At 39.3% G+C, this 16,268-nt stretch overlaps 1 long non-coding RNA gene across 2 annotated transcripts in view; it reads right to left on the minus strand.

The window, feature by feature from the left end:
- LOC114668023 (uncharacterized) overlaps window positions 1-16,268 on the minus strand; it is a 29,325-nt gene that overhangs the window by 12,839 nt on the left and 218 nt on the right. The window contains exons 2-3 of one of the 2 annotated variants that reach the window (XR_007933822.1): window positions 7,222-7,328; window positions 89-187 (exon numbers count right to left, since the gene is read on the minus strand). This is a non-coding gene — a long non-coding RNA (uncharacterized LOC114668023). Of the gene's footprint in view, window positions 1-88; window positions 188-7,221; window positions 7,336-16,268 lie in introns of both variants that reach the window. The other variant, XR_007933821.1, reaches the window with a different exon arrangement.

The raw sequence follows: 16,268 nt of genomic DNA on the forward strand, positions 1-16,268 counted from the left end.
GGCTGCCCCAAACCTTTTTATGATTTCTGGTCTGTGTTTTTATCACAACATAAAATGGCTCCTTCAAGTTCATTGCAGGAATACTTACCTAGACAACACAAGATGATAAAAGCCCAGGAAAAATGAAGCAGGGTGGCCACCATTGTTGATCCAGTCCCCTAAAATCTGTGTTCCCGCTGTTATTCTTCTGCAACATCAAAAGACATACAATATAATACTGGAATGAATGGATGGCCCATTTGAATAAGTATTGTCAAATGTATAGTGTTTTGTGTAGTGGATGTAAAATGGAAATACTATTATACAAGAGGGGTGGTAAATGGACAGCACTTTATCATCACAGATTCAGTTCCCGTGGATCAAATCCTTTTTTTAGTTGGTGTCAAGTGTGAAGTTTGCAGGTTCACCTCATGTGGTGTATATATAAGAATTCTCCTCCTGGGAGATCATTTTTCCTTTCCAAATCCATAAATACATTTCAAATCATTTATTAACATATCTGGTGATTCTAAATTGACTCCTGTGTCAGCGTGTGCATGTGTGGGCCTTGTGATGGATCGGTGTCCTCCTCAGGGATCGTTCCTGCCTTGGTTCTGGAGCATCTGTTGTCCAGGCAGGCTCAGCTGGCAGGTCATCAGCTCCTAAAATACTCTCTGGTGAGCCCACGTTGGCAGCATTCGTTGGTCTAATATTAACAGTGCTGGATTAACTGCTCATTTTGAATTCTTTTGCAAAACATGACTTCATTTCTTTTTGACATTGTCATTGCTTGAATGGCATAAAGAAAAGAGACACTAATGAATGGCCAACTTTGAAGGAGTCATGTTTGCCAAGAACGTTTGACCAAGATTGACTTGTAAGTTTGTGTGATTTTCATATAAAAATATTTTTATAAGTTTGTGCCAGCAATGCTGGCATGTTAAATAATGCCACCTGAGGCAGGGTACATTTTTGATGCTCAATCCAATATATCTTTATTGTGAGACTAGCCATGTGCGCCCAACTACGTTGCGCGTGTTAAAGTTGTCTGTGAAGGGCTCCCTGTTTAAACGCGGCTGCCAGTCGTGAACTGGGCCCTTCGTTACACAGCATTATGATTTTTTATAAGGGAAACAAAATTACAAAACAAAACCCTTAGACATTGATTCGATAGGAACGGCCTACTCGGAATCACTGTCCGAATAGTAATTATGTGGTGGTGGAGGAGCATTTCTGCTTCTCTCCGTTCACAGTCCGTCTCGTTTTCATGATGCTGTCGTTTCCTCTCACGATCTCTTCTCAACCTTTCTCCAATCTCGCAGGTTGCTTTGTGGCAATCCAAACAGTAAGGAAGAACCAATGCTTCTTTCTTGAACTCCAAACGCCGACTGATGGAAAATCACAGAAGTGTGCCCGACTTATATACTCTGACTGCCGACTCCAAGAAGTAGGTGAACATTCGATTTGGACGAAGTGCTGCCAACGATGGTCGATAGAAACACAAAAAACCACAGTCTCGACAATGAAGCAGGTGTCGACGCCAGATCTAAACACAAACCACGGTGTCGACGCCAGATCTAAACACAAAGAGTGCTATCGACGGTGTTTGTAAACAAAAGTAACAACCAAGGTGTTGTGTATTCAGCCAGTACAAACAGCACGTAGTCTCCTTTAGTTCAATCCTCTTTAATCACCACACTCCAACCTCATCCAACAATCCTCCCCTTCACTTCCTCTCCTCCTCCATCACTACTGCTCTCTACTGAACACAGCAGGAACACCACACAAGGCAGTGAATTTGCGGACAAACAAAGATCAAGATCCAAATGAAGATTATATATAAAGATGAGATGATGCACTTAATTCATTCACATACACCGTAGTGATGAGCAAAACAGGCCAATTTCGATTTGTCTACTTTTGTGAAACTGACACTATATTTTGTTTCCCTGGCGATACATGAAACTCACCAAAAAATGATTTCTGCAGATATTAGTTGGGATTGAAAACAAGGAATATTGCTCCCTAAAATCTCATTCACACTTCCGTACTTATTTGTGTTCTTTTCTACAGCTGCACAGTGCACATAATCTGTTGCACACCAGTAAAATCAGTTTCCTTGAAGCCTCTTGTTCACACCACTTCTGAGGGGTGCAGTGTATTTTTTTTAAAAATGTGACGTGCTGCATTTTCATTACATGAAGACACAATAAAATCACCCTCATCTCACTACACAGGAAAAAAACATTACCTAACAATTCCCCTTTTCAGTTTCCTGATTCCTTCAGGAGGGGCTGAGGATATGCACTTCCCAAGCATCACGGAGCTGCTGTGAGTTTCTTTTCAGCCTCTGATACATCTTTAGGATTACGCCAGCCAAGGTTGTTATCATAATTGGCAATGTGGGAATTGTACTATCAGAACTTGTCTGGCAACTCAACAAAATGTCTACACATGACAGGAAATGAGTCTGGTGATTATTTTTTTCACTACAGATCTTTATTTAAATACTAATTGACAGGCAGACATGTGTTGAATCAATGCATGTAGATGCTTGAAGACAGAACTAAGCACTTTTTTACCTGTGTCATTAACTTGAATTTCACTGGGCACCATATACTACTCATTTCCCTAATTTTTTTTCCGAACATAATAAATTTGACAAATGAGAGGAGACCTTTTAGTCTATCGACCTCATTTGTTTAGCTAATAGCTAAGCTGTCCCAATTACAGGTTGACAAGGTTTCTGCTTTAAACAGCATGTCTTGGTAGTTTGTTCCAGATCCCCACAATAAAGAAGTGCTTCCTGGCTTCAGCCCTAAGTTCACTTCCCCCCTTTTACGTGATTCAACCTTAAGATGGAAGAATTCTGCTGAATCCAATGCCTTTGAGGATTTTAAACACCTGGATTAGGTCCCCACACACTCTCCTCTGCTTGAGACTAGACAGGTTTAATTCTCTGAGTCTGTCACAGTACGATGTGTCCTTATGTCCTGGGAATCACTTAGTTGCTCTCCTCCACACAGCTTCAAGTTCTGCTGCGTCTTTCTTGTAGCGCTGTGACCAGAACTGCACACAATACTTCAGTCTCATTAGTGCGTCTGAGTCGTAACATACCTTGATTTATATTCAACAGCTTTAATGAAATATACAGTAAGCAAATATTTTATTTGCCTTTTTAACTGCTTCTAACGTTAGGTTAGATATTTTTAGAGGTTGCTTCCTGTATAACAATGTCTTCCATCTTGTATTTATAATTGATGTTCCTTTTTGCCCACAGGTAGTACTTTTCTACGTTAAAGTGAAACATTGAGTTTCATTGGAAATTCAGCTTTGCACAACTGTATAGTGATACAGGCTTTACGATATAGTGCATCTTTGCCACAATGGTCAAAAAAATACATAAATAATATTTATTATTTTTGGAAAAAATGTAAATGTTTAGCTTTAAAACAATTGAAACTGCAAAACAGGCATTAAAAACAATAAAAATATATCAATTGCTTAATTCATTTGAGCACCCAAAAATATTTCATTTAGTTTTGTGATTGCAGAATTGAATTCAAAATTAAACTTAAGTTGTTTTGCTTGTACTGCATGTTTCCCTATATTGGCACTTTCAAATGGTCCTGCAAACTAAAGGACACCTGTCCTTATTTAACTAAACTAAACTAAACTCTGACATCTTAATAACATTCCAAAATTTTTACAAAATGATGTACACAATGTGATATGTGAAAATCAGGAAAATGAATGCCAGATATGTACTACATTTGAAATGCACGTGAATCATTTTAATTCTCAGAATATTTGGTGTAAACATTATTATGTGAAATTTAAATCCTTTAGAATTAAAATATTTCTCTCTATTATAAAAGGAAATCCTGGAATGAGACTTTCTGAAAGGTAATTTCAACTACCACAAGAGATAATTTCAGGTCCCGCAAGATGAGACTTTTTGCCAAGAGATTTTGACAAGTCCTGTACTCCTCTCAAACATTTACAACCACACCCACGGTCCACTCACTTCTCATTCATGTGAATGCTATTGTCAGACACAGTTCCTGCGCTCTCAGCTCCAAGCGAGGTCGGAAATAAAAGACAAAGAGTAGAAGACAAAGTAAAGCGTAGTAAAGAGGTTAAAAAATGTTGGCGCGATACACATGCAGAGATGGTTAGAGATTATGAAAGTACTAAAACTCAAAAGTCTCAAAAACCTGACAGTAACAATCGCATGAGCACTAACAATCTGAAATTATTACTCAGTGAAATAACGGAACAGCAAAAAAAGATTGAATATATGGACATAGATGATATGACAGAAGTATGTAGATATTGTTCAGCTTTAAACTTTAAGTTGGAGACTTGTAGATCGTCTAATTCTTGTTGCCATCAGGGCAAGGTTATTATAGTTAATGAAAAGTAAAATCAAAACTGAAACTATTATTAAAAAAACATTTTCGTAAACTGAAATAAAATAATTTACAAAACCGAAATGAAAAACTAAAACTAGACGAAACTATTAAAGTACCTGGAAAGACTAACTGAAATAAAATAATAATTTACTAAAATATTTTTAGTTTTCATTTTTGAATGAATATTCTTGCTGTTAGTCTTTAACCCTTGTAAGTTTTAACTCTAAAACAGAAAGTCATCCATCACGAGCCACCTGCACATATTCATCCAGTGAACAGCTGCCGGTGACAGAGGGCGGGTGTTCTCACAGCATTTGCGGTGACAGAGCAAGCTGAGTGTGGGTGCGTAAAGCGTGTGAAATAGAAAACGATTTCTTTGCGCTTGTTTTATATAAAGATGTAATTCAAACGGCTGAAATCAAATTTGCTGGTCAACAATATGTTTACCATATGGAAAGAAAAATCATGAGTTTATTTCTCAGGTGACTGCTTTTGTTGACAGCAATTCACCTGCCACTTCACACAGGAGAAATCGGTTTTACTTTCTCATATACGAAGTATAGAGAAAGTATAGTAATCATGAAAAAATTTGACCTCAATATTTTGATGAATCTTGATGTCATAGACCTCCCAGAGTCCAAAAATACCATTTTTTGGAATTGTGTGTGTCTGTGTGTGTGTAAACACGATAACTCAAAAACACAACTAGATATATGAATGAAATTCAGCATGTGGTTATTTCACCACAATTGTACATCTGTAGTAACTTTTGGGCCAAATCCATTACCCGGAAGTGGTACTTTACCTGAACACATACCCGATTTTTTTTTTTTTATTCATGCAGCTGCAGAGTCCGATTTATTCAACTTTACTTTTATAATAATTGTTCAATATATTATTAATTTGATTTGATTTGTTGTTGATGGTTACTTAATGTACATAATATAAAAAATATAATGTACATAATATAAAAAAAATAATCATTGTCTTGCAGTTTACTCCTGAAATATCCATCCCCATATCTGAATATACAAGAAAGTCTAGGGGAGAGCACTCCCGGTTTTTGAAAATAAAACAGCATTTATCGAGAGACTGACTTGGTCATCATATAAGATCAGTATATTGTTGCTGACCAATCACTTTTGCTTTAAAAACATCGTTTAACAATGAAGCGACACAAACAAAGGTAGGTAGGCCAAGTGATGAAAAACTAAACATACTAATGGGTTTTTCTATTTATTCTATATTTATTAATTTATCTTTTTTAGTTCATATTCACAACTCAAAATACCTGATATTGCTACATGCTTGTTTTTCTTTGTTTCCCTCAATACAGCTAGGTGGGGTCTACACACTGATTCAAGTCTAAGAGCCCTGTTCTTCCTAAGTCCCTGTGATTTTCATGAGAAAATATTTTAAAAATTATAAAATTGTGTAAAATTGTTCATATTCAGTATCTAGTTTTGATTATGCTTGTTTTTATCAGACTAAAACAAAACCAGATAGTAAACCATGTAGTGTAGTTAGCTTCCACTAACATTAAACTCATATCCAGATCTGTTAAGTGTACAGTTCTGTCTGATTGTGACACAAAATTAAAATCCGTAGGAGCTCCATGCCATAATTATTAAAACTAAAACTGAAACTAATAGATATAAAAATAGAAATTTCTTTGTGAAATAAAAACTAAACTAAAACTAAAAATACATGATGAAGGAAAACTAAAACTAAACTGAAGTAAGGTCAGAAAAAATATAGAAATAAAAACTAATATAAAAAGGCAAAACTATAATAACCTTGCATCAGGGAAAAGTAGTGTTTCTTCCCAATGAAGAGGTGTATCCGCGAGAATTAAAAGATTTGTTGTTTGGTGAAAGTGAAATCCATATACGCGAGTGGCAGAGATGCGAAGTGGCTGGCACGTAGCGCAGGCTGGGGGGTTGGAGAGCAAAGCGAGCAGGGGGCAAATCCCCCAAGTCTCACAAATTTTAAAGGTAGTATAAGAAAGGGAACCAGATGTTTATGTCATTTGTAAGGTTCATAATTAACTCTCATTTTTTGTGTATTATTTCAGAATGTTAAAATAAATACTGTTGTTTGAAAATGCCAGCCTTACCAAAGTGCTGCCTCATCACTACCCCCAACACGCCAGCCCTGTGTGCCAATGTATGAAATGTGTTACTGCTGCACTAACTTGAAAACCAACTAATTTTTTTCACGGCTGAAATTGTCATGTTGCATAAAATGAAAACTTATGACGAATACTTCATTTGTAATAATAAATTTAAATTCTGAAAAATGCCCATTTAAATTATAGCCCACATATGGGCTGCATACACAAAATGCATCACTAGTATTTAAGAATGTAAGGAAGAGTCAATATATGCATGGTCCATGTGTCTACTTAAAAAGCAGTTAACCCTTAATTTTATAAAAAGAATAATAATACATTTTATTTATATAGCACCTTTCCCATGCTCAAGGCACTTACAGAATATAATAAAGAACGGCAGAATATACAGTATATAGCATTGTAATATATATTGCTTTTTGAATGTTTCTAAGTATACAATATTTATGAAATCTTTAAACTATTGTGTCAGTGTACTTCTTCTCTATTTAGAAGCAACTGAGAACAGAAACGTAATATTTTTTGCCTAAACATGCAATTGATTCTTATTAAGTCCACTTAGCTAGAGGCTCAGTGCCTTATACAATAATTACAAATATAACATGAATAAAAAGAAATGCATGACTAAATAAAAACCTTAAACCTTAGTCCTTTTCATTTGCCCCTATTCTCAATTTGCACAAAAAAAGGTCGTACCTTAAGGCCAGTGGTCAGTCAGCCATTACGGCTAGAGGAGACTCTGATGACTTCAGCTTCACGATAAACGTTGTTAGGATCTTGCTATGCCGTCACAAGAAACCATTCTGAAGACTGGAAAAACAAATAGAAACATTAGGATTTGTGAGAGCACCCATGAAAAGCTTGTGCAGGTCATCAGACGTCAAGAGTAAACATCGCTAACATGCATAAGGAATATAAAGCAATGTGATAGAGTAAATGGGAGTCGGGGAGTTGTATTGTATCTGAGTGTAAGTCAGGCTCTGTATTGTTTAAAAGAATGACGCCTTGAAATTTTCTGTCCTTGGAGACTGTCTAGTTCGTCTAAATGGTACGCCCAGCCCTGATTACAACATTAAAACATAATATTATTTTGCTTCTCAGAGGTACATTATGGTAGTGTATTTATTATGATGTATGCTGTGAAAAATGTTACATAAAATGAAGAATAAATAGTCAACAGGTTGGTTGATTGATGAATTGATTAAAATAAACTTTAAGAACAGTCAGCCTTATTAGAATTCAGTCAGTGCGGCTGTGGCTTTTCCTGCTAGAAACAGTAAATGTTTTCTGATTTACTTAATCATATCAAAGAGCAGTTGCCAGTGTGATACAGTGGATTCAGAAAGGGTTTGTGTTGTAGATTACATTTTAAATAGATAAAGTTGTCATTTTTCCCCATCAATCTACACTCAATATCCCATAATGACAAAGTGAAAACATGTTTTCAAAATGTATGTGAAATAGTCTGAATACTTTCTTTCTGAATCCACTGTAAGTCAAGCCCATTTTTCAAAGGGTCCCAAGTGTGCAAAGTCTGACATACTGTGGCCAGATGTTGCTTTTTGGATATTTCAAACTATCCTGAATCACACATAATGGTATGCATTTTATCATCCTCCTCAAAAACAGCACAGAAAGAATGTGATTCTATGTGTTTTGAGTTGCTGTTTTAAATATATTACCTGTTTTTAATAAAGTATATTGGTTGACATGCGTTTAAAGAATTCTCTGCCTTATCGCATTGTCTAAAGATAGCTCATCAGTTCATCATTTTTCATACTTGCTTAACCTAATCTCTGGGGGATGAGGGGCTGTGAGAAGAGTCGAGTGGGAGGCAGGAGCCAACCCTGGACACACACACACATACGCCGGGATCATAGCTTTATAACGCTGTCATAATATAGAAATAATGGATGATAAATTGGACTGGACTGCCAATACTGATTCTGTGTGCAAGAGAGGACAGAGCCGGCTATACTTCCTTAGAAGACTGGCGTCCTTCAATATCTGCAATAAGATGCTGCAGATGTTCTATCAGACAGTTGTGGCGAGTGCCCTCTTCTACGCAGTGGTGTGCTGGGGAGGCAGCATAAAGAAGAAGGACGCCTCACGCCTGGACAAACTGGTGAGGAAGGCAGGCTCTATTGTAGGCACGGAGCTGGAGAGTTTGACATCTGTGGCAGAGCGACAGGTGCTGAGCAGGCTCCTTTCAATCATGGAGAATCCACTGCATCCACTGAACAGGATCATCTCCAGACAGAGGAGCAGCTTCAGCAACAGACTGCTGTCACTGTCCTGCTCCACTGACAGACTGAGGAGATCATTCCTCCCCCAAACTATGCGACTCTTCAGTTCCACCCGGGGAGGTAAACATTAACATTATACAAAGTTATTGTCTGTTTTTTTTGTATCAGTATGCTGCTGCTGGAGTATGTGAATTTTCCCTTGGGATTAATAAAGTATCTATCTATCTATCTATCTATCTATCTATCTATCTATCTATCTATCTATCTATCTATCTATCTATCTATCTATCTATCTATCTATCTATCTATCTATCTATCTATATTTGCAAAATAATATAGTATTTTGGAGAAATAATAATATAATGTTCTTTTTCTCAATTGGGCCAGCAAAAATATCTAGAATTCAATAAAGACTAACATTTGCAAAACATTCTTAACCAAATTTAGGGTCACGGGGGGGTGAAGCCCATCTTGGCAGCACGGAGTGCAAATTAGAAAACCAACCTTGGGCCCTTTAACGCAAACCCTCACACTTATTAGGGGCCAATTTAACATTAATAATGGATATACTTTGGATATCGAAGAAGCACTCGAGTAACTGGGCACAAAACCCACAGAGGCAGGAGTACAGGCAGCGAGTGAATGCAGGAATTAAACCCAAGTCATTAGACTTGTGCTAACTACTGCACCTTTAATAAAAATACCAATCTTCTGTTTTCTGATATGCCCAACCCTGTATTATTGCAGAACACAGTGATGGGCAACCGCAAAGTGTCCCTTTGAAGCAACTCTGGATAAGTGGCCACTGAAAAAATACAATATGACATATATTAAAAAAAGTCCGTAATGACACTAAAAATGTTAGTTATGTGCTATGGATTTAAGTCTCCTTGGTATTTTTTCAGCTTTCCTCATGCCACATTAATTCAATGTATATAGTAGGGCTGGTTTAAATATAACATGATTGCCCATAACCATTGCATATTAGATAAATGTAATCACTAAATGAGTAATATTAACAATTGCTTTAAAAGGTTTCACTGTGCCATCAGTGAGCCCTGCAGGTTCAGAATGTTCCCCCGAGACTATCAGCAGATACAAGGTTATGCTGCATAATGGCTCAGTAACATGCAGTTTCGACACAGCTTTGACAAATGAAACACACAGAGCCATCCTTTCAGTTCTAATGATGCTGTTCCCCACCATAACTGACATTTTCCAATATCAATCATGAGTAATCATTGCAGAAGGCAGATACTGTTCCATCACACCTCCTCTCTATTAAGAGGGTGCTCTCAGAGGTCCTAAATTAACCTTGATTTATTTGAATACATTATGTAGAATCACAGGACCAAGGTTCATCTTTAATATCATCTTAACCACTGCATGGTTTATGCACTCAGAGATTTGTGGGACACTGCCAGCTTCTTGGGTTTAAAATGAAATATGGACATCTGCAGCTTTTAGTAGCTCTTCACAGTTCTTGCTCGCTTCAGAGCTCTTTCACACAGCATCCTAATAACTAGAAAAGATTTTTTTTTTTTAATTTTGGCAAATATAGGACTCTTACAGTACACCAGACCTTGTTTATTGTGAAAACGACAGCATGCTTGTTAAATAAGAACCTTCCATCTATTTTCTGAACCTGCTCTTTCCATTACAAGGTCACTGAATTCCATTGAGAAACAGGAGCATGGCACGTAGGAACCAATCATGGAAAGGATGTTAATGCATTAAATGCCGCATTCACTTACTCAAGGTCAACCCAGAGCCAACATTTTATCTGATGAGTACAATTTTAGGATGTAGGGGGGGAGACAAAAGTAAATGAAAAACAGTGGCACAAGCAATGGCAGTACATGCCAACTCTGCATAGATTAGCTGCTGGGCTCGGACAGGACTTCAGGTCATTGAACCCCTTGTAAAGGTAAGGAGCCAGTTAGTTTTTGTTTAGCACTCTTCAGCTGAGTACAGGCGCAACTTTACTATAATAATGTAGTAACAGAAATAGTTATTGTACATACAGTACAGCAATAGTTATAAGGAAGGAAAGGCTGTCTGAAATAGATTAGATTCATTCATATACAGCACACTTCCCTCTAGAGACGCTCAGAATGGCGCACATATTTACAAATATGATTCATCCATCTACTTAGTTCTTCTGGGCTCTGAATCGATGGATGTATGGCACTGTGAATTTGATTTAGTCACATTTTTCATAAATGATATTCTGGCAGGCCATAGGTGCAAAGTAATTATCATTTTCAACCATGCATAATTACCAGCGATAATGTTTTGACATTTATCACAGGAACACGCAGCAAATGAATCTGCCCCTTCAAATTCAACAGTTGGAAAGTCAAGTCCACATTCTAAACCACACACACACACACACACACGCATACATATGCAAACAACACAGCTATATATACAGGGGTTGGCAAAAGTAGGTTGTGAGTATGGGGAACATGGAGTTTATCTTATATTATTATTTATTTATGAATTTTTATTATTACTAATTTGTTATACATGATCTATATCTTGAGTGCAATGTGCCATTATGACATTCCTTTGAGTTAATAAAGTTACTGTAATAATCATAACCTGCATGTTTTTTTCCATGTGGACAACTGTAAACATATTTTTGCCCACCCCTGCATATATACACATATACAAAGTGCACTCAGAAAGTATTCACACCCCTTCACTTTTTCACATTTTGCTATGATGCGGCCTTATGCTGAAATCATTTAAATTCATTTTTCCCACATCAAGCAACCCTCAATACCCCAGAATGACAACGCGAAAACAGATTTTTTAGAAATTTTTCTAAAGTAGTTAAAAATAAAAGCTGAAATCTCACATTGTCACAAGTATTCAGACCCTTTGCTATGACACATGGGATTTAGCTCAAGTGCATCCCATACTATGGATCACCATTGAGATGTTTGGAGACCACCTGTGGGGAATTCAGTTGATGGCATATGATTAGTGAAAGCACACAGCTGTCTGAAGAAGGTGCCACAGATGACAATGTGTATCGGAGCAAAAAACAAGTCATGAGGTCGAAGGAATTGTCTGCAGAGCTTAAAGACGAGATTGTGTTGAGGCACAGATCTGGATAGGCTACAAAAAAAAAATCCTGCCCTGGGTTACAAGAGCCCAGTAGTCCACAATGCAAGAAGGTTGGAACAACCACAACCCTTAATAGAGTTGGCCCAACCAAGCCATTGAGGGATCTATGGTAAGGGAGGTGACCATTAATCTGATGGTCACTCTGGCTGAGCTCCAGAAAACCTGTGTGGAGATTTGAGAATCTTTTAGAAAACGAACCATCACTGCAACACTCTACCAAACCAGGCTTTATGGCAGAGTAGCCGGACAGAAGCCTCTTCGCACTAAAAGACACACGGAAACCTGTTTGGAGTTTGCAAAAAGGGCACTTAAAGGAATCTCAGACTATGAGAAACAAGATTCTCTGGTCTGATGAAACCAAGATTAGCATCATGTCTGGAGGAAAACAGGCACAGCTCATCACCTGTTCAATACCATTCCAACAGTGAAGAATGATGGTGGCAGCATCATGCTGTGGGGTTGTTTTTAGAGACACGGACTGGGAGACTAGACAGGGTTAAGGGAAAGCTGAACAGAAATATCCTTAATGAAAACCTGCTCTACAGCGCTGTGGACCTCGGACAGGGCTGAAGGTTCACCTTCCAATGGGACAACGACCCTAAGCACAAAGCACAGTGCAACGACAACAGAGGACTGGCTTATAGACAACTCTGGGAATGTCCTTGACGGCCCTTTTACACCCAATCGAACGTCTCTACAGAGACCTGAAAACAGTCGACGGTGTCATCCAACCTGACAGAGCTGAATGGCACGAAATCCCCAAATCCAGGTGTGTGACGCTTGCAATGTCATAGCCATGAAGACTCCAGGCTGTAATCGCTGACAAAGTGCTGATTAAAGGGTCTAAATACTTGTGTTAATGTGTAAAAAATCTAAGATCCTGTTTATTCTTTGTAATGCTTGTGTATTGAGCATTGCTAGATAAGTGAAAAAACATATTTAAATGATTTTAGCACAAGGCTACAAAACAAAAAAACTGAAGTAGTGCGAATACTTTCTGGATACACTGTGTACAGAGAGTGGCCACTGGGGTCAGCCTTGGGTTCAAAAACACTGCTTTTATCTTTTTCCCTTTTTATCCAATGTCTTTCCCCTATTTTAGCATCCAGACCAAGAAAGGGAATATTAAGCATTTTGACTGGAATGCTTACATATTACAATGGTCACCTGGCCCGGTAACAGAATAAGATCCATACCAGCTGGGGTACCTGTATATACACACACACACAAACACACACGCACGCACACGCACACGCCCACACACACTCTCTCTCTCATTAGGGCCAGTATAGTGTCACCAATTCACTTAACCCACATGCCATTGGACAGTGGGAGGAAACCATCCATCCATCCATCCTCTTCCGCTTATCCGAGGTCGGGTCGCGGGGGCAGCAGCTTCAGCAGAGATGCCCAGACTTCCCTCTCCCCGGCCACTTCTTCTAGCTTCTTCCGGGAGAATCCCAAGGTGTTCCCAGGCCAGCTGAGAGACATAGTCCCTCCAGCGTGTCCTGGGTCTTCCCCAGGGCCTCCTCCCGGTTAGACGTGCCCGGAACACCTCACCAGGGAGGCGTCCAGGAGGCATCCTGATCTGATGCCCGAGCCACCTCATCTGACTCCTCTCGATGCGGAGGAGCAGCGGCTCTACTCTGAGCCCCTCCCGGATAACTGAGCATCTCACCCTATCTTTAAGGGAGAGCCCAGACATCCTGTGGAGGAAACTCATTTCAGCCGCTTGTATTCGCGATCTCGTTCTTTCGGTCACTACCCATAGCTCATGACCATAGGTGAGGGTAGGAACATAGATCGACTGGTAAATTGAGAGCTTTGCCTTACGGCTCAGCTCCTTTTTCACCACGACAGACTGATGCAGAGCCCACATTACTGTGGACACCGCACCGATCCGCTTGTCGATCTCACGCTTCATTCTTCCCTCACTCGTGAACAAGACCTCGAGATACTTGAACTCCTCCACTTGAGGTAGGATCTCGCTCCCAACCCTGAGAGGGCACTCCACCCTTTTCCGGCTGAGGACCATGGGAGGAAACCGGCACACCTAAAGGAAACCCAAACATGGAGGACACTGGCGCTATCACTGCACCACCGTGCTGTCCTATATATACAGGCCCGGTCTTAGGTATTATGGGGCCCTAGGCGAAAGGGGGGTCCAGGGGCCCCCTAAGGGGGGCGGAGCCCCTCTGGAAGCTCTGTGAAAAGCGTGAAAATTAGACCAAGGAGTCGATCCGGGGCCCCCCGGACGCCGGGGCTCTAGGCGGTCGCCTACTTCACCTATGCCTAAGGCCGGGCCTGATTGGGACAAATAATGCTGTAGTATATTTAAGTATATATGACAATTGCTCATTCAGACAATTTGTTTTGGGGGCCCCCAAGAAGGCGGGGGCCCTAAGCTATAGCTTGTGTAGCTTATACGTAAATCCTGTACTGTATATATATATATATATATATATATATATATATATATATATATATATATATATATATATATATATATATATATACTAGGGGTTTCGCCCCCTGCTGGCTCCGCTGGGTCTGCGCTATACGCCAGCCACTTGGCGTCTCAGCCGCTGCTTGCTACTGCTGCCGTTCCGCATGATCTGCATCTCGTGCGGCGCTTCGAACATTTAAAAGCCTGTACAGCAGCTGTCCTTTTGGCTCACTGCCTTGTTTCTAGACGTTCTACTTTGTCATCCACCCTTTGTCTTTTATTTCCGGCCCCGGGTGTGGTTAAATCTTTTGGCACAAAGTCTCATCTTGCGGGACGTAGAGTTCTTGATATTTTTTAGTTTATAATTTAAAAACAGAATAAGAATCTGAAAATCTAACAACATCACATTAAAGTTCAATAAATTCTGAAAAGAATGATACCAAACATATATATGTAGGTTTTAAAATAACCCCGATTTAAAGAGTGACAAACAAACGTGACATATCGTTGCTCTCTGATGTTTAGGATTTTATAATGATCCGCTGCGGCAACCCCTAACGGGAGCAGCCGAAAGAAGAAGAGTATATATATATATGTATGTGTGTGCGTGTGGGTGTGATGTACTGGCAGCCTGTTTGGGGTTTGATTCCTGCCTTGTGCCCAGTGCTAGCTGGGACAGGCTCCGGCCACCCTACCTCATCTCCTCCATGGCAACCCTGTGCTGGATTAAGCAGGCTAGAATATGACATGACACAACATATATATGTCCGTCTGTTACAATTAAAGAAAGGTTGCTTCCTTGCCTTCAGGTGAAAGCAGATTTACAACAACAGAGATGCTCACTTCCAGGTAAAACACATTTTGCATACATTCAAGGAAATTAACTTTCACATTAGCAGTCCAACCGAATCATATTTAAGCAATCAATGATATAACATACGAATAAAATTACAAAGGCACTTCGGGGACGTTAACATCAAACTCAACAAAATGAAAGTGAAGGTTAGGAGGAGAAGCAGCAGCAGCACGACTTACGAGGAGAACAAACGTAACTGGTGAAGAAGGACGCAGTAGATGAGAAAGCGAAAAATCGAGAGGTAAATTACGACGTGCAAAAGAAACTGAAAAAGCGAAAGTTCACAGACGTCACGTCACAAGAAAATTAAAAAAACGAGCCAGTAAAACTGCATCATAGTTCAAAACGATTATAATGGGATGACGGTTATCGTTAATTGTGAGCACAATTTTCAGTAAACAAAGGTCAAAAACCCCCAAGAATTAGAAAACGAATAAATGATTTCAGAGTATTATCCTGCTGTACTGTAGATCTGGATTTCTATCAGCTTTACAAATAAAAAGCCCGCTGACTGGAGGATTATTCTGTGTGGTCGGAAAGGAAACGTTTCTATTGAGGAAAAAATGAAAGGATTCCCAGAGTATTTGGTGGAACTAATGAAACAAAACAGTACCCGGGTAGTAAAAACCTTTCAGTTAACATGTGATCAATTGAGGGTTCTTTCTGTTCTTTTGCTTTTGGTTCTGTGAGAGCTAAAACTGCTGCACCTTCGGAGAATGGATCGCGCACTGTTCTAGAATTCACGGTCAGATATATTCGAGAACCGTAAGCAGAACGGGTCCACGTCCCCTACCTCCTTTTCTGAGGTATAGTGGCCAGGGTCAGCAAATATAATTACAGGCCACCACCTCCGGAAAATTCCATCAAGCCAAAGCCAAATATTTCCTACACAGGTCGAACGCTAAAGCAAAAGGCAGTCGACGGAATTCGATCTTTTATAAACCGCTTGATCTCAAATGAAATGACATTCCGAAACTTTCACAATGTTCTCAGTCTCTGGTATACGCACTAATGTGAGATCTTCAGAGAGTGAAGGAGATAATGTGTGAACATACAGAAG

Source organism: Erpetoichthys calabaricus, chromosome 17 (assembly GCF_900747795.2).
Source record: "Erpetoichthys calabaricus chromosome 17, fErpCal1.3, whole genome shotgun sequence".
NCBI lineage: Eukaryota > Metazoa > Chordata > Cladistia > Polypteriformes > Polypteridae > Erpetoichthys > Erpetoichthys calabaricus.